General features: G+C 41.1%; 1 protein-coding gene and 1 long non-coding RNA gene across 8 annotated transcripts in view; one reads left to right on the top strand and one right to left on the bottom strand.

Annotated features, from left to right (window-relative positions):
- The window catches only part of CTNND2 (catenin delta 2), a 692,458-nt gene that overhangs the window by 282,279 nt on the left and 391,263 nt on the right, over positions 1 to 18,916 (top strand). The window lies entirely within an intron of this gene.
- LOC142600433 (uncharacterized) lies at positions 100 to 18,875 on the bottom strand. The gene is made up of 4 exons (XR_012833906.1): positions 18,170 to 18,875; positions 11,788 to 11,929; positions 5,495 to 5,543; positions 100 to 277 (listed from the first exon to the last, which is right to left on the bottom strand). It is a non-coding gene; the product is annotated as an uncharacterized LOC142600433 (long non-coding RNA).

Here is an 18,916-nt window from a genome sequence, read left to right as displayed (position 1 = left end):
ATATTATGAACCTTATAAAACATAAAGGAAACCAAAAGGATGAGATAAAAATGAAAGAAATACTATTTTTTATTTTCTTTTTATGTATTAAGTGTTTGTATTTAAATGTATTTTCTTTTTGCATGCCAGTGACTTGTCTTGCACCGTGCCTGGCGTGTGCGCAGCCCACTTTGGAGACCACTGGGGTGGAGGAGTACTGATCTCACGGTGGTAATCGCTTTTCCACTGAGGTGTCCAGTTGAAACCTGGTAGAAGCAACCCTGCTTTAGGTCAGGCCCTGGAAGAAAGGAATCAAAGACAGCTGTGTTGGCGAGGTATCTTTGCTGGCTGAAAGCAAGGAAGCTGTAGGGCCGTGAAGGATAACACTGGCAGATGGCAGTTGTCTCCGCTGCCCCCCCATTTAGGCCCTCTGAAGGCTGCAGTCTTCCTTTTGTCGTATTGGGCACCGTATAGAGAATGCAGCAGGAAAAGTCACACCAAAGTTTTAGTTTTCTTCTTTTCCCCTTCCTGTCACTGCCTTCTTTCCCCATTCTCCCTCTGTGAAAGAGAGACATCATTATTCCTTAACTTTTGGCTCAGGTTTATGGGTTTACTGAATAATATACGCACGGTTATCTTCACAATGAGTTAGTGTTGCACCTGGGGTTTAACTCCTGGTGCTTAGGTGATCTTGCCCACCAAAGCCAAGTAGTTGCCTATGCTGGAATACCTTCCCTTCCATAAGCTGAGGCATATATAGTTGGGATGGTATAATGCAGTTAATCATTCCTTCTTACTTCTGTATTACTCCTTATGAAATTTGTTTACTCTAAAAACCAGTTTTTTAAGTAGTATTTTAGTTTAAACCCATTTTAACCACTTCAACCTAAATGTAATAACAGCATTTCAACAACATCAATCTGGAGGCATTAGTCTATATTGAGTCACTTTTAGTGAAAACGCTAAACTAGTAGATATAGAACATTACAAGGATTTTCTTTATTACACTCATACAACTGATCCAATTATAATCAGTGCTTTGTAGTTCAGCTATCCAATTTTCCCCTTCTAGTTGATTAACAGAGAGCTCTGGCAGATCTTTGGGAGTTCATGGCCAAATAATTTGTCAATGAAATGTAGTGTATGTAAATTGATAAATGTAACTGTTAGGAGGAAATAATCATTGCAAGTTGCTGATGAGAACAGAAGACCCTATTAATAATTCAAAGTAATCATCACCTCCACTTTCTGTCCTAATCTGCTAAATATATTACATCACAATATATGGCATTTTCCTTCCTGGGGATATGCAAACGTCAGGGCATAAATGACTTCATATATGAAAAGCTTTTGCAAAAAGCTTTCTAATTTTCTCTGTCCAGTCCACATTAATCCTGTTGATGAAATGAGCAAAAGAGATACAGCTTATCCACACATAATGGTGTTTATAAATCTGCTCTTGAAAAGGGAGGTGTCGCTTATGCAGAAAATTACAGAAGTCAATCTGAAACAGCTTCTGTAGCAGCATTTACGTTTCCTAGACTTTTTTTTTTTTTCCTGATTAAAAAAATACTTGAAGTTAGATGTCGAAAGAGTAGTACTTTTATTATTGGGTATTCTTTTCTCATCCACCTCTTCTCCTTTCCTTTTTCTCTCAACTTCCCTCCCACCAGTGTTTTCAATTAGTGCTGTAATTAAGAAGGCAATAGCATTTACATTTGAAGTTAAAGACTTTTCAAGGCCTTCACCTTCGTTGAGTCTTTATTTTTGGCTCTAATCAGAAGTTATAGAAATAACAAAAGATTGTGCGTTACCCTCCTTAGCACTATAAGAATCTGATTGTACTACTACAGCTCAATTTTGTTCTGAGTCTGAACTGTGTTTTAAATCCATGTAAATGTTGCTACAGCCAGCTTTACTAATAAAATCTGTCTTAGCACCTACAAAATGAAGAATTAACCAAAAATCTTTTTCATGCCTTCTGGTTTAATTTTTACATAGGGTTCCACTTAAATCACTTAGCTTTTTTCTTTACTGATCCATATAGCAGAGTAAGTAACAAAATAAAAATAAAAGAAAATCCGTTAATGCCTCTCTAAATGTCTTTATTTTAGTGGCTCAGAAATACACAACTCTTTCAAGATTAATCTCTTTTTCTGCAGTGAGGCACTGATAATACATTGCTTTATTCCTTTGCATTGAATATAGATGACAGTTTATATTCAGCTTAAAAAACAGACCCCAATAACAGAAAGGGATATTGATGTCATTACAATAAATGCCCTTGTTCATGTTATTAAGAGAATCTGTGACATGAACCTCCTAACATCAACGATGTTTAAATAACCATGATTTTATTCCCTGATGAGTAAAAGTTAAAGAAAACCCTGGTACCATGCATAATATAAACCTTGTCACGTTTTGATTATTTAAAGCATTTGCTGAAAACAGACTATGGATGACTTTTGTTTTGTTTAAAATGAGGCACAATATACACAGTGAAGAGATATAGTTGTGGCTAGTCATTTAGAAAGACAGTATAGTTAATGTACAGCTTTCTGCATTAATGCTGACTTTAGTGAAAAACAGGACTACATTTACGAGAGTATTTTAACAGTGGCACATCATTCATTAAGAGTGCAACCAGCCTGGGGTACAATTTCTTGGATCTACTGGTTGTTTTTTTTTTTTTTTTACTTTATCCTGTTATAATTTAAAGCTATATTAAGTGATGCTAAGCAGTAATAATGCTAAATAGTCTTAATCTAATCCAATGATTAAGATGGATAGGATTTTAAAGGTTGATTTTGCTTTTTTTATTCAAATTGTACAGGAAGAGGTTGTTTTGATATCACTATTTTGCTGTTCAGAGTTCAAGTGGCTTGAATTTAGCTTGTAAAATATAACAGTAGGTATGTTTCATCAAATAAACTACGAGAAGCGTTTCCTGTGTGATGCATGAGATAGGATGGAGTCTAACACAGAGCAGATTGGTAGCTGGATCAGGACTGGTTACGCCAAGACAGATAGTAACTGAAACGCCCTTGGGTCGAGCAGGACCTTCCTGCCCCAATGCTGCGTGAGCCGCTCGTGTTGACACGTTCTTGCATTACAAACGCTCAGCAGGCATTCATGTGCTGTAGTTCTGAGCTGACGTTTTGTTTCTTATTCAACGTAGTTGATGGTGTAAACAAGGAGGAATTACAATTAATCTGCTATACACTTTTTTGGGGGTATAAAACATGACTTGGTAGTCTCCTTCTCTGGAGATACTCAAAACCTGCCTGGATGTGATCCTGTGCAACCTGCTCTAGGTGATCCTGCTTTAGCAGGGGGGTTGGACTAGGTGATCTCCGGAGAGGTCCCTTCCACCCCTGTCCTTCTGTGATTCTGTGGTTCTGTCTTAATATAATTTTCTGGCCATCTTACAATCTAATATTTTCTACTGCTTCCATATTTTTCTTAACATTTCAGTTCTGATTTAGCTTCTTGTCATATTTATAGCTGTTCCTTCTCTCCCTCCTTTTCTCTTATTGATACTAGAAAGCTGTAGATATTTTGATGAGCAGTGATCTGTTCCATATGATTCAATGGTTTTGCCACCCTGGAATGTCTGATGAGGTAAATAATTTATTTACTGGAGTGATGTCATATTCATGAGTTTCAAGACCAGAGGGCCCTGAAGTCTTAATAACTGTAATTCCTTACCAATTAACTCTCTCTGAAAAATCAGATGTGTCTAAAAGGACCGAGATCTTTTTCTCTATTGATCATCACTGATACTCAGCTGATCTAGGAATAGATACAAGACTTTCCAATCTACCATCTTCAGTTAAGTCAGAATCCCCTTCTGACTTTCTCTTTTGGCTTTTGGACATATTTCATTCTTTGCTTCTACAGTTATAATCAATGACTTTGTGTCCTTAAGCTTTATCGTCATTTCATGACGATGAAAAATATGTACACAGTACTTCTATGACCATTCAGTCATGGTTCCCAGGTCAGAATCTGGGGCTGCAAAACTAGAAGTAGTAAAATTTGGAAAAGATGATAACACTTTCATAGATGCCTGCAGTCTGAGTGAATAAAGTACTTCCATGAAGGTCTGTCAAAATATTACATGCTATATTTCTTGATAATAGCTATAAATAGAATATTATATGCAAACACATGCACTTACTGCAGCTGACATTTTATACGTTTCAATGAAATGTGCTTGCCTTCCTCCCTTAGGCTCCTTTGAATTGCTCAGTCTGAAAGTATTGCACCAATGTTGCTAAAGTTTGCAAGTAATTATTCAAAAAATTAACTCATTAAATCTGTTTTGACTAATGTTTAATTTTACTGCAGCTAAATCTCAAAGGGGAATACTGTACAATGTGACTTGTAAGCAGGCAGGAGGACTTTTAATGGAAGATACAAATCCTGCAGCTGGTCTTTAATTCAGTGACCTCTCATTAATTTCAAAGGTATTGCTTGGCTAAAGAACTTAGAAAATGACTTTTGATTTTGGCTATTCAAATTACTAGTGGAGCAGTTGCATCATCCTTATGGAAAAGAACTATGGAAGTAAAAATAAAGATACTAAATGCCTGGTTAAAAGTACATTCTGTAGATTTGCTTCTATATTGATTTTCACAAGCTTGGCAATATCTACTTTGACTTACTATGCCATGGTTAGAGGTTAATCTCAAAAAATCCCCACCTTACAGCATTGGTTTGACATTGGTCCTTCTCGTAAGATGGAATTGCAAAAGAACTTAGAGGCTTTGAAAAGGCCAATACAATCACAGCTAAATTTAAACAATATGTATTAGATTACAAGTTCTCTTTTGTGGAACTTCAGCCCCTTGAAAATCTGTAGGAATAAGATTTTGAAGAGTTTCAAGGCAGAAATTCAAGGTCATTTTCTGTCGGACCATTTTTATATCAAAAAGGTCAAATCTTAATTGCTTTTCATAACATAAGTTGCACAGAGATTAATATTGAAGTTTTACTTCTCTGTTGAATTGTCATGCTTCTTCTTAAAAGGATGGGGCCTAGATGCCGTACCCCATGGAAACAAGTTGCTTTCCTTCTTTCAGTTCTTTCATTAGATGGTCCCACATGCAGGGGAAGGGGGCGGGGGGGGGGCGGGGGGAAGCTTTATTTGCATGGAGGAAGGGAAGATTTCAGGGACTGAATGAAGCGTTCAGTTCTGCCAAGACATCCATTCTCTTCTGTGGCATCAGTGCTCTGCCAAGATTGTCACACTGTGATACCTCCTTTATTTTTAAGTCGGAGACTTTCTAAAACCAGGATCTTTTAGGTCTACGGGTTTGCAGGATGATAGCATGAAGCCCGATGGGAAAGATTTCCCCATCAACTACTGCTCGGAAAAGCTTCGCCTGTTCTTGTTGAGCAGAAAGCTTGCAGTGAAAGAAGTGGGGAGGGAGGGAAGGAGCAATGAATGTGGAATAAAGTTTCTTCACTTATTTGACAGGACACTATGCGCAGTCAGTGTGACTTTTCTTACCTCTTCCACTGTCATCTTGATGGCCTTTTGGTAGCATCAGGGGGCAAAACTATTAAAATTAAGACAAAAAGATACAAATACATGAGGACAGACAGTCTCTTGTGGGAAATACAGCATCTAAAATGGCATTGCTTACTTCTTGAACTCAGTTCAAAATGCCTTCAAATGCCACTGTCAATTGCATTGGGTTTTTTAAATGATGGTGATTTTTAAAAAAACAACTATAGGGAAAATCAAGATTAAAACAAACTCACTGCATTATTAGAAGTTACAGAAACCACAGGGATTTGAGAATATTACTATGAGAAGAGAAATGTCTTACTGCTCAAATTCAATTTGTTTCAAAGTTGCGGCACATGATTGTTTTTTCGTATTTCAGCGAAGTTCATAAGCTACAGAATAATGACTAAAGGAAATATATTTTACATAAATCACTGTTTTTTTCTGTTTCCTAGAATCAAAATAATGCTTTTAATTAATGAAAATAATATCAGGTATTTCTTTAAAAGGGTATTTTGAGTCATTAGTGATTTTCAGGTTTTCTCTGAGATTTTGAACATGTACTAACTAAAAAAAGCGAAAACCTCAAGTGTTCCAAATAATTCATAACTATTAAAGAATTCTCAATTACATTCAAAGTTACAATATTTTGGATACTGTGAATTGCTCCACTTATGAATATTACATTGAAGCTGTGTGGTGGGTTGACCTTGGCAGGATGCCAGGTGCCCCCCAAGGCCGCTCTGTCACTGCCCTCCTCGGCTGGGCAAGGGAGAGAAAATATAATGAAAGGCTCATGGGTCGACATAAGGACAGGGAGAGATCACTCACCAGTTACCGTCACGGGCAAAACAGACTCGACTTGGGGAAAAATTAATTTAATTTATTGCCAATGAAATCATAGCGGGATAATGAAGAACAAAACCAAATCTTAAAACACCTTCCTTCCACCCATCACAGTACCACAGAATGGTAGAGGTTGGAAGGGACCTCTGGAGATCATCTATTCCAACCCCCCTGCTAAAGCAGGATCACCTAGAGCAGGTTGCACAGGATCATGACCAGGTGGGTTTTGAATATCTCCAGAGAAGGAGACTCCACAGCCTCTCTGGGCAGCCTGTTCCAGTGCTCGGTCACCATCAGAGTAAAGAAGTTTCTCCTCGTGTTGAGATGGAAGTTTCTGTGTCCCAGTTTGTGCCCCTTGCCCATTGTCCTGTCACTGGGCACCACTGAAAAGAGTCTGGCCCCATCCTCTTGACACCTGCCCTTTAGATATTTATAAGCATTGATGAGATTGATGGCTAAACAGACCCAGCTCTCTCAGCCTTTCCTCATATGAGAGGTGCTCCAGTCCCCTCATCATCCTCGTAGCCCTCCCTTCTTCCTGGCCTAACTTCACTCCTGGTTTCTCTCTCTCCTCCCCCCAGCAGCACAGGGAGACGGGGAATGGGGGTTACGATCAGTTCATCACACGTTGTCTCTGCTGCTCCTTCCTCCTCAGCGGGAGGACTCCTCACACTCTGTCGCTGCTCCAGCGTGGGGTCCCTCCCACAGGAGACGACAGCCCTCCACAGCCTTCTCCAACGTGTCCTTCCCACGAGCTGCAGTCCTTCACGAGCTGCTCCAGCATGGGTCCCCTCCATGGGGTGCAGACCTTCAGGAGCAGACTGTTCCAGTGTGGGTCCCCCATGGGTCACAAGTCTTGCTTCTAGCGGCTTCTCGCAGAAGCCATACCTGTAGCCCCCCCACCCCACTACCAAAACCTCGCCTCACAAATCCAATACAACCTGTCATCTTGATTAAAAAATACCATCTAAATTTATTTTTATTTAAGGGTTTATAATATATCTTCCGTGTGGAACTCATTGTTTTTAATTACTAATATTTTGAGTGTAGACTTTTAGAATACTCTGTTCTTGAAATCCTAGGTCATGTGACAGTTTAGAGAGGAAATTGAGTTTCTGCCCTCCAGAGTCTGAACACACTGAGACTGTAACTGCAGGCTGCATGCTGATATGAATGATACTCTGATTTAGGGAACAGAGTGGTCAGCCACTTAGAGGTATCCGTAGACCCTGCCTGTATTTACCCTGCAGGGTCATTGTGTCTCATTGCACTTGTCCACCACCTGTCCAGACATGGAGTTCTGGGTGTCTGGTTGTAGCTCCATCTCGGCTCGTTTAGGCAAGTTTCTTTCAAGTGGAAACCAAGGAGTGTGGGGTCATAGTGGATGCCCATATCTCATTGTAACCGGTTGTCTGGTTACAGTCGGTCCCAATGGTTAGGAAGGACTCCTGGGTCCACAGGCTCTGATATACCCCTTGTTTCTGTGGTTTTGTTGGCCTCTGCAACTGTTCTTAAGTGTTGTACTGGTGTTTATCATCCCGAAAGTAGTAACATCTCTTCTAACTTTGAACTCTGCTGAGAACACCAACTGTTCTTTTTGGTTCTTATTTCACTTATGAATTTTTTATTGTTTTAATCTGTATTTTGCACTTGGAACTTTTAAGTTACGCTTGTTCTTGTATAATGCTAAAGAAATACCAGTGACAGTTACTGTTCTGTAGCAGGGCGCCAATCATTGCTCCCTTGTACATAGGATAACTTTCTATTACAATGTAAATGGTGTTAAGGAGAGATCACTTTTCAATGGAAGCTACTGACTGTAAATATGAGGCTTTGACAGACATTTTTAGAGAGTACATTTAAAGGAGAAGAACTCTATCAAATGAAAAGGCCAGGAATTATTTAATGAGGACTATTTAAGTATTCACTGAAATAATTAGACCTGAAGAGCCTTTCTGAATGTATTCCGGTGCATTGCCTGAAGAAAATGTATACTGCTTCCCTGATAGATAACGTGGCCAATTTTTACCAAGTGTTGCAGCCAAGTGACAATCTATTTGTTCTCTGTGAGCTTTGTACAAGATGACTGCACTTGCAGACTGGCTGTGAGAGTGACAGGGACACAGAACTTGCTTTTGAGTTTGCTTATGTTACTCTATAAATGTATAGGCAGGTTGTCCTTGAAATGAATGTGTTAACATTACATTGCTATATACTGGTATCTTTAATGTCATTTCCATTTCATTACTCCATCCAGAACAATTTTAGTTACCTATGATAGTGTTCTTTGTCTGCTGTCAACATAGTATCAGTAAGGCATTCAGAGGCCAGTGGTAGTAAATGAAGAGTGGGAATTTCCTTGCCCCCACCTGCAAGATAAATTTACAGAATGGTGCACTAGTAATGCTGAAGTTTCTAGAAAATTTTCTATGTCTGTCCTGGGGACTAGCCTTTAGCTAGAAAATGTAGGACACTGAGACTGAACATCAGCATCGTGAGGGCACAGAGCCATTTTGTAGGTGTACCCGTTTCCAGTCCTGTCTCTGTATGAACATTGAACACCTGTTGTAGGTAGCCTTGTCTCCATTCCTGTGTATAGCCCTGTCACCTGGATGGACCTTGGACATATGTTACAGGTAGCTTGTTTCCTGGATGGACCTCTTGGACATGCACTGTAGCTTGTCTTCAGTCCTGTCCCCAGCCCTGTCTCCTGATGCTCATGACTGAAGTCCCTAGATGGACCTGGACCTGATGGATTACTTCACTGTTGTGGGAACAGTTGATAGACTCTGTTACCACCACCCCACTCTGCTCAATTTCTTGGCTGAAGTGAGAAGCCTTGGCACCACGCAATGTGGGACACAGAGCAGATCAAAGACGTGTCCCTGAATGTTTCTTCACAAGGGTCTTCTGTGGGGTTCAGCAATGCTGGAAAGTTCACTCTCCTTGAGTACTTTCCCCTGTGTGATCTTGGGTCGAGGGTGTGGGTATCCAAAGGAGTGGAAAGCTCAGTGCTTTGTTCCCATGTGAAAATGATCTCAGGATCTCTGTAATAGAGATATGTCTGGTTTGCTACACCCAAGGTCTGGTGGCTGTTTAGGGTCTTTAAAGACCAGGGCTTTCATCTTCATGAGGAGAATACAGCAATGGGTCAGCTCCCACATTGCAGTGCAGAATGAGAAGCACTACAGAGTAGCTCCAAGCCCCTAAACCTTTCAAGAGCCTTTTGGGTGTCATGTGAACATTAAGCAAGTTTGGTGTACCTCTGGACAATGTTTTCAGCTCAGTTTCCTCCTAAAAGAATCTAGTTCGCATGCACCGTAGCTATTCTGCAAACTGAACCAACATTCAGTGGAGCCATTACTTCATGGATTCACTTCAAAATCATACAACTGCTTCAGACTGAAAGAGTAACATAGGTGCAGCCTTAGGACATGAGTTTATATTATGCTTAGTTTGGTCTCAAAACTGCCATGGAAAGGAGCAATAGCCCTCTCATCCTCACATCACTTTTTGTGTGCTCCTTGTTTGAGTTTGACTTGTCACGGTAAATCTTCCCTGCTTGGAGGGAAAGCTAACTCATGAAAACCTGCGAGTTTTCCCTCAGATCAGCAAGCTGATGGGAGTCACTGCAGAGTTGCACAATTGTGAAATTTAACACAAGGGAAGAGGCAGAAGAGTGGGGAGAATGCAGGTCCACCCCCTCTGGCCTCCGCCTGCTGTTAGATTGAATTAAGTATAATATGAAACTACACCCTGAAGGAGAAGCATGTGAGTTTATTCAGAGAAGATTATGACTGTTGCTGCTGGTTGAGAATTCACACAGCTGAGGATTCAATGTTTAAAAAATGTGATGGAATTCCCCAAATCATTCAGGGGTTTTTTTGCAGCAGATAATAAACGTTTTCAGGTGTCTTGTGGAGGTCTTTCCTGGCAAATGGGCAAACACTGTGTGTGTGTGTTTGTGGCTGTCCTCATTTTACTTGTTGTCTTTCTCAAAAGTATGGAAGAATTTCAGAAAGTCACAGCAAACTGTTACATGTCAGTATGATATTCATAAGCAGATACAGTAGCAAATGCACCACTAAGTTTATGCTTGTTTTATTGGTCTTTCCAAAATCTTTAGATCAGTTTTAGTATGAGGTCAATTCTCTTACCAGTTTTAATTTCTTTTTGTCTGTGATAAATTTTTTTTTGTCTATGATAAAAATTGAAATCGCACATTATATTTTTCTACCTATACTTTAAAAAACTCACATTCTCTGCTTTCTTGCAAATCCATTTGTCTTTTTCTAAGGAAAAAACTTAAAATACTATATTAGAACACCGCTCAGTCTGTGATTGAATCTGAGCCTCCTGGTGGAACTACTCTCACCTCACTTTAAAATAAGTATACCAAAAGGCAAGAGAATATTCTATTCCCGAAATACACATTTTGTTAGAAATAAGGTTATCTAATTAGAGCATGTTAGTTCTGGAAAGTGTGAAGCCTCAGTGCTGGCGTATAGGCAGTTTAAAGTCGAAGTTCTAAAATCAAGTCTGCCCTTTGTATTTATGTGCTGTAAGTTGTTTCTTTTTGCTTGTACACTAGCAGCTTTCAGAGATTTTTCTGAGTTGAACAGATACCATACAATCCCTCTAGGCTCCTAAGGGTTTGTGTTTGTTGGTTTTTTTCCCCCAGAGATTTCTCTGCAGTATGGCCAAGGTCTGCTTTCTGCTCTGAGCAGAGCATCTCCCCTCTGTGCATTTCTCCCTCTCTGCCTCCCCCTGGAAGCCCTTCCTCCTCTCCCTTTGTAATTGCTCTAAATCTGAGTGCAGCAGCCGGGAAAGATAGCTAACCACACACACTTTTAGCGAAAATAGCAGATAATGTTTATGCATCACATTCAACAGCACAATGCATCCAACACACTGTTAGAGCATTCAGGAAAGAAGCAGATACCAAGGAAGGTCCTTTGGCCTCAAATTATATCCTGCAGTTATTGACAGCTCGTAGCTAGTACAGTCCAGGTTAGTGTTAGGCTTGTGTCAAATGACTATAACTAAATGCTTGGACAATTTAATGTATTTGATGTTTATTATATCCATTATATTAAACATGCTTTAGGAAAGTGAAATCTGATAAACAGGTCTGGATTCTGAAACCTTGGCTGATCTGATATTTCCATGGTTACCATTCATGAAACCAAAATGATTTCTCTCCAGGGGAAAATATCCATGTGAATATGTCCAGCAAGGTTGTGACAGGTTATATCAAAGTATATTAGTTTGTGTGATGGAGCTTTACCCAAGAATTACCAAGGCAGTACTTCTGAAGAATGCTTAACTATTGTGCTAGAAATAGCTTTGGAGTCATCATATTTTTGGATTACAAAATATATTCCCCATGTGGTCATCATTTACAGAGACTTTGCATACATAGCATTTTATCATAAGCTAAATTTTACCATCTTGAAGGATGTCCCACGTCTATTTGTGACTGATACCTCCTGCTCCTGACCTCTGGTGCCATCATCATTCTGCCGAGGATCCCCAAAGGTGACGCTACTCTAAGGGACTCTTCTGGTTGCACTTCTGAGTTTCATCCAACTGAAAAAGCAGCATAAGCATGGCAAAACACAGCAAGAATAATGCAAGAAGAAACTAACCCAAGGAACCTCTCTGCGCCTTTCTCCCGTTTGTGAGTAGTGAGCACTGGAACCCAGCTGCACTCTCCGACTGGGCAGTGACCACCCTGCGGCTGCTATCCCATTTTCCAGAATTGGGGCAGTGGAAAGCATGGCTGGGCCTCTGAACCTGTGTGGATGATTCATCTTTTTTCCTGCCTTTGTGTGTGTATGTATACACTATTGATGCAGAATGGTTTTTGTCCCAAGACTGCTCCCTACTTCAATCCCAAAGCTACTCTATGCCTTCTTGCAGCTTATTTCAGTCTCTCTCGCATAGTAGTTTTTTTTTTTTTCTTAAACTGGTTGAAAAAAGGAGCTAAGCCTGAAAAATTAAAACTGAGCCAACTGTAATTTTTCCTTTCTTATTTTAGTCATCATAGAATTATACATGTCTCTGCAGTACAATATAAATCATTATCATCATTAACATTATCCTTAGATAGGCAATTTCAGTGCTTTAAACCCGCTTCTCTCCAGTTGTTTTGTTCTGAGCTTTGGCTGCCCCTTGATACGAAGCCATGTTATAAGATCCCAGGGTTTCTTGCTTCATTGTAGAGAACATCACATCTGAATGTGTATATCTAAATGTTAATGTTGTGCATATAAGTACTGCAGCTACCTAATTATTTTTATTGAAGCCATTTTATCACAACATGAATGAAAACAACTACTTTGTTAGTAAATCTAGGTATATTCCAGAATATAAGTTGATGGTACAACCAAACAAAATTTTTAATTAAATCATGCTGAGACTGTTGCTTCAGTTTAAAACATAGGTACATTCAAACCCTGACAGTTCATATTTCTATTGTAGCTAAAATTGCAGCAAAAGCATATAGCATGTCAGAGGACCAACATCATTGAAGCGGTATGTGCTATGTAAAAGGACTTATGGAGGAAAGTGACAATACTTCCATGATGTACTGAGTTCGGGTGACATACCTGTTAGAGGGAAGACAGCAGGGCCATGGCCATGCTCACAGGTGTAGGAATCAGCTCTGAGGAGAAGTTTCTAAGACAGTTGTCGATCATACAGTATTGTGGAAATCCTCTAATGAAGAACTAAATATGCCAAATGCCCGAGTTTTGTGGGACCTGTGATGAGGACCTACAGTCTAGATGTCCTATTCTTGTTTTTCATGACTTCTAGACTTACATTTTCAAAAACTTCCACACTTTGGCCTATCTCTCAGGGTTACCTTTCAAAGAAGAGTTTCCAAGTGCAGAACAACTTTATCTCAAAGTGTGCTCTCTGCGTTAGCTGCTCAGTGCAGTGTCTGGTTTGATTTTTGTCCTCCGGAGGACAGATGCACTAACACCTGCACCAACAGGCACTGAATCTCAGGCCCCTTGGAGGCTCCTAAAGGAACAGGGAAGAAAGGGACAGTTATGTAGAGCTGTGATGGCTCTGCAAACCTTTTCCAAACAGAAGGTAGAGGAAGCCTGGGTGTAGATCTGCAAGACAGCATCCTGGTCTTTTACTATAATGGCCAGTATAAATCAGTTTCAGTGTAGTAGTTCAAGTAATGACAGCATTCTCTGTTCTTGAAGGCAGAGCAAAATTGCTTGGAGGGTTCCAAATCCTCCATTCTACATCTTTTTTCACGGAACAAAATTTGCTCCTTATATATATACATTTTCTTTCTCTGCCGTAAATTTTTTTTTCTTTAAACCTGAAAACAGAAAACAACCACTTTCTAAAGCCTAGCCCCTTTGGATGTCACGGGCTTGGGACTGCAGCATGGGGTAAGGGTAGCATCTGGCTTAGGTGGCAGAAAGGGATGTGGATTAATTACAGTTCAAACAGGAAGAGCAGGTACTGTGAGAAAACCTGGTTTTAAATATAGGTAAATTTCATCTTTTAAAAACTTATGACACAGAACTGATGAATTCCTTATTCCTGAGTCCTTTCTCTTTCTCACCTCAGCAAACAAATCAATCTCTGGTTTTCCTTAGCTCTTGAACCTCCACGCTGATAGCTACAGCCTCTCCAAAGGGGCAGGAGAACCCCCCTTCTCTTTGCAACCCGTTGATGAATGTGGGGAGGGCGGATGCAGCTCCTGACCCTTTTTCTGGTTTTCAGAAATCTGTGTGGAAATCACAGGCTTCCAGACCTCTCCTTCTTGTCTTTATCTGTTTCGCCTTGTGTTTTGTTACTATTTTATGAGGGGGAAGCTAGGAACTGAATAGAGAAAAACTAGGAGTGAGGAGGAGGCAGAGAAATGTAAACGGCTGTGTAACAGTGAGGGGCTCAGGAATGCGGTGGCAGGGTAAGAAGGGTAAGTTAGGGGTGCGAGAGGGTACAGTAGGACTGGCTGAGCAAACACAGGAAGCCAATGGTGTACCAAAACTTAAGAAAAAAAGTAACTTGAGATTACAAAAGGAACTAGGATAGGCGGATGGGAGCCAAAGGAAGTGGGTAGACAGATTAAAGATAGGCAAAACCTGTTTCAGCACAAAGTGATGAATGTTAGACTCAAGATCTTGTTATTACTAAAAGGGAACACACCATATATGTTCAAACAGGAACTTATTGTTTGCCAATGTAATATTTTAATTGTCTGGAAGTCCATATTAACTAAATAAGAAAAAATAATTTAAAATATCTTTTAAATTTGTATACAAGAGAAGCTTCCAGGTAGCTGCTCCTTCACTGTACTGCTCTGTGCATTCCTCCAATGTTCCTCTGGGTCCTGGGGCTGACAGCGTCAGTCTTTCTGAAGAGGAAAGAGGGGACAATTATAATGAGTTTTCAGCAGTCTGAGGTCTTTGGTGAGGGAGATTCATGGTGGGGGTCCCTTTCTCCTCAGCCTTGGCTCTCTTTGGGGATATTTTTATGTAATGTCTTACCACAGCCTGCCTCCTCCTCCTCCCTGCTTCCCAGGTGAAGTCTGGGAGCCGCAGGCTGCCCTCCCCAGCCCCGTTACCCCGGAGGGTCTGTCTGTCCCGCAGTGACTAAGTGGGGGTGCCAGACCCCTGACCGGGAGCTCCCAGAGCGACGCCAACGCAGGGAGGACATGGGCACGTGGCCACCAGGCGATTGCTGCCATGGCTAAAACCAGCTCAACCCTGCGCTGCCAGCTGCCCACCAAGCCTCTGGCTTTGTGCTAGTGATGGCAAAAATCATATTTAGGTAGCTCTTGGATAAAGATTGAACGAAAAGACAAAGATATAATCAAACTCAAAGAAAAAGCTCAGAAGTGAGCCTACCTGTTGCTATGCAGGGGGATGGGCTCTGACACTCTCCACCCCAAGAAATGAATACCAGAGTCAGTTAAGTGTATGGAGTACTTGTGGATTAAGAAGCCAGAGCTGGGGAGGGGATAGGACTGAGAAAAACAGCTTGGAACGATGAAGCAGAAGAGGTCAGTCTTGGAGAAGAGGCAGAGGAGCCTGGTGGAGTAAGAGCCAACGTCCTTCCAGAGAGTGGGGTGGAGTGCAGGACTAATCCTGCACATTCCCATTCCTTGCTGTCAGCATGTCTCTCTTGGGAAACTATGTCCTGTCTTGATACAGGCAGAGCCTACCAGCCTTTAAATCTGTCAACGATTCTATTAATTCAGAAGATTACAGAGCCAATGTAGAAAGCCCCATCAGGCTGTTGATCTGCATGGATCTCAGCATGATGCCATATTTATGGAGTCAATTGTGCAATAGGTAGCATCTGTGTGAAAGGTTACCCAAGGTAACAGTATTTTATACATTTTAAGTTGCAAACCTTAATAACATGGTCAGGTGGTACTTCTCTACAAACATTTGTGTCATTCTGTAAACAGGATGGATCAGCTCTAAGAATGGTTCAAAATTATTATGCAGTTTAAGGTATGAAGAAATTAAATATAAAAATAAATAAATGAGTTGTATTATTCTAGGTATTCTGAAAAATGAGTTCCTAATCATCTTATATATGCACCTCTGAAAGCACACAGACCTCTCCACTCCTGTTCGCTTGCAGTAATAGGTTTTGTTGTGTCATGTCAAGGTGCCTATAAGTTACAATATAAAGAAAAGTGATATTTCACCTGTGCTTTTGTTATATTTTGTATATACTTAAGAGAAGACAGTTGAATTTGGTATTCAGTCTGTGGCAATAGCCTCCTGCTGTTTCCTTTCTAGGAGCTGAAGAACTGATCAGCAAAAAATAATAGATGAGGATCAAGCCAGAACATGTATTCATAATGAGAGAAACAAGTTTTGCGTTGAGGCTATAGGGCAGGGATTTTGGTTCCACTGTATTCAATGACTGGTAAAAGTAATAATAATTTTGTTTGATATTGGTACAGTAAAGCAAGTACTTACGTTAGATGCATTTTGATTATCTTTCAGGAAAGATTAATTTGTCAACCCAGTCATCAATTTACCTTATCAGTAAATTGAGCTCAAAAAATATGACTCAATACCCACACATATTTTAGGTTCTGTGTGAAAATACAAAGTAATATAAGGGTCACTGGTGGAGAGGCTTCATTAAGTTTTTGGGGTTTGGTTTGTTGTTTTTGTTGGGGTTTTTTTGGAAAAAGGTCACTGCTGTGCCTTTCGGGAAGAAATCCTAGCGCATATACAGCTTTCTTTTGATGGTTTGATTAATCTCAAGGTTGCTTACTGTGGCAGAGTAAGTGATTCAGGGATGACTGCTCAAACTCAATATTAACTCTCCAAAGAAGACATGTACCTTGCACATACTGGCTCTTCCCCTGTCTAGATCTTTTTGCTCTAGGCATGGAAAGTATAGCCAGCCCAATTCAGCACTGAAATTGCAGAAAAAATGTTCCTATTGAGCTGTAATTGAAATGCCCAGATAGGGATAAGGGACCAAGACAGGTAAAGGGGAGGGAGAAAGTTTGTAACTCAAAATCTATTGTGGCAATGTTTGAAGGCATTTCTTTTGCTGACCTGCTGCCCAAGCACTTGAATTGTTTGCATTTTGGGGGGCCGAGGGGCCACCTTTCCTAGGTGAGTGCTGCGCCTTTGTTTTGAGCTAGCTGAGCCTTCTCATTTCTTCCCTGACTGTGGAAACACCACCCTCAGCGAGGCTGGGCTTCTCTGTGCTGTTTCGCTGCACGTGCTGTGATGTGCGGTGATGGCGGGGGAGCCACAGACCATTTGGTGAGGGCAAGTGATGGAAGCAGTTCACAAAATCAGCTCAGCAGCTCTGCACCGATGGCTCTGACTGGTTTTATGTATCCAGAGTAGTCTAAGAGATGTATCTAATGAGCTCAAATGTGTTCCAGTGGAAAAGCATGAAGGACAATTAGATGGCCCATATTTTCTCTGATTTCACCCTTCTTTTATCAAGCCATGGTTCCAAGAACTTGTGCATTCCTACCATCACTGTGGGAAATGTACGTTTTGATGCCTACGTCAAGTACCAGGATTTGATGTATGCTGTTATTTTAAGTTGTGAACTAACAGAAGGAAGAGAAGAATATATTCTGTTATATTCTGTGGGGCAACTTTAAAATTGGCAACTCAGAAAGAATCAGAAAATGCAAATTTGCAAATTGTTCGCTTGTCAAATGCCAGTGTCAGGATAGGGGCTATAATCTACAGTAAGTGTTAGATAATGCGCGGCACCGAGTGTTCTCAGTTGGTGCTCAGCACCACACTGCCTCTAGATGACTTTTTATCTGACAAAACTGTTTCTCTGTTAAGAATTTAAAGTGCTTTGAATATTTTGATTGAATGGAACAGGATTATGGAGGCTATCTTCATCTCTCTATAGTGTGTTACAGCATATCACTTGTTTACTTGTCAACATTGGTGTATTTTCTTGTTAATGTTAAATTTCGCTCAGGGTGGAGGAAATCTTGTACAGTTTTCTTGTGTATGTGACTTTGCTTTTGATGTCATTCAGGTGGTGATACTGTAATTCACTAGTTATGTTCATTTGCTGTTTAACTGACCCAGTACTAAAATTTGATCCGCAGAAGACTTCCTTTGTGATCAGGCTAATCAGCGCATTGGCAGTCTGTTCCTGTCGTGTGGGATCATCCCACACCACAAACAGTTGCGGGGAGCCGAGGTTCTTTTTTGCTCAATGTCAAGCTGAAGCAGTATAAATTCTGCTTTTGAAATGACTGTTTGAGAAGTTTTACTTTGCTGTTCTGCCAGCATCCCTTACAAAGGCTACAGTGTTTGAGTACAAAATAGTATTTCTTACCACTTAGCAGGATGCTCTTGGATTCTCTTCCCAGCTCAGCAGGGCTCTAACACGGTGCCAGACCTTTATTTTGTGGGTATCCGGTCTGTACTCCCAGTTCCAGCATCACTGTCAGCCCCAGCGAGGGACGTCTGGCCCTCAGGGCTGGGGAGCCGTGGGCAGAGCGTGCTAACAAGCCCGGCAGAGCAAGGGACTTGCCAGCCACGGCCCTGTCCCGCGGGACCGAAGCAGGGCAGGTCTGGAGACAGGAATGAGGTTCAGAGGAGAATAGAGATCGCACAAGGTTCAGTGAAGAGGTCAGGCAAGTTCCTGGCGATGAGGCAGGTCGGAGGTGAAGCCAGGAACACAAGTCAGCAAGTCGTGGTAGCCCAGAGACAGTAACCTGGCTGAGTCCGGTGATCACAAGGCAAGATCAGAACGTTGAGGCAATTCCCAGGTCAAACTGGGACGTTAGTCTCGGTCTGGATCAGTGGGGTGTGTGGCCAGGCACAGGCATGTGCAGGGCAGCTGCAGCATAGCTCAGATGAGGGTCGAGCCTGACAACCTCAGCTCAACAGCCGTTCCTGCGCAGAGGGTAGGGCTGCGTCTTCTTCCAGGTTTCTCTTGAAAAGCTCTTCAAGGCTGGCCAACGCGTCTCAGAGCTGGTCTTTGCCACACAAAGCTGGACTAGCATGCATTGGAGTTCCGACAGTTACTGGGAAGTCTGATCTCTATCACCTATAATGGTGATTAGAAAATATGTTCTTT

The sequence above is a fragment of the Balearica regulorum genome, chromosome 2, assembly GCF_011004875.1.
Source record: "Balearica regulorum gibbericeps isolate bBalReg1 chromosome 2, bBalReg1.pri, whole genome shotgun sequence".
Taxonomy (NCBI): domain Eukaryota; kingdom Metazoa; phylum Chordata; class Aves; order Gruiformes; family Gruidae; genus Balearica; species Balearica regulorum.
The sequence above is the reverse complement of the archived record's forward strand: the minus strand, read 5'-3'. Positions and strand labels throughout refer to the sequence as shown.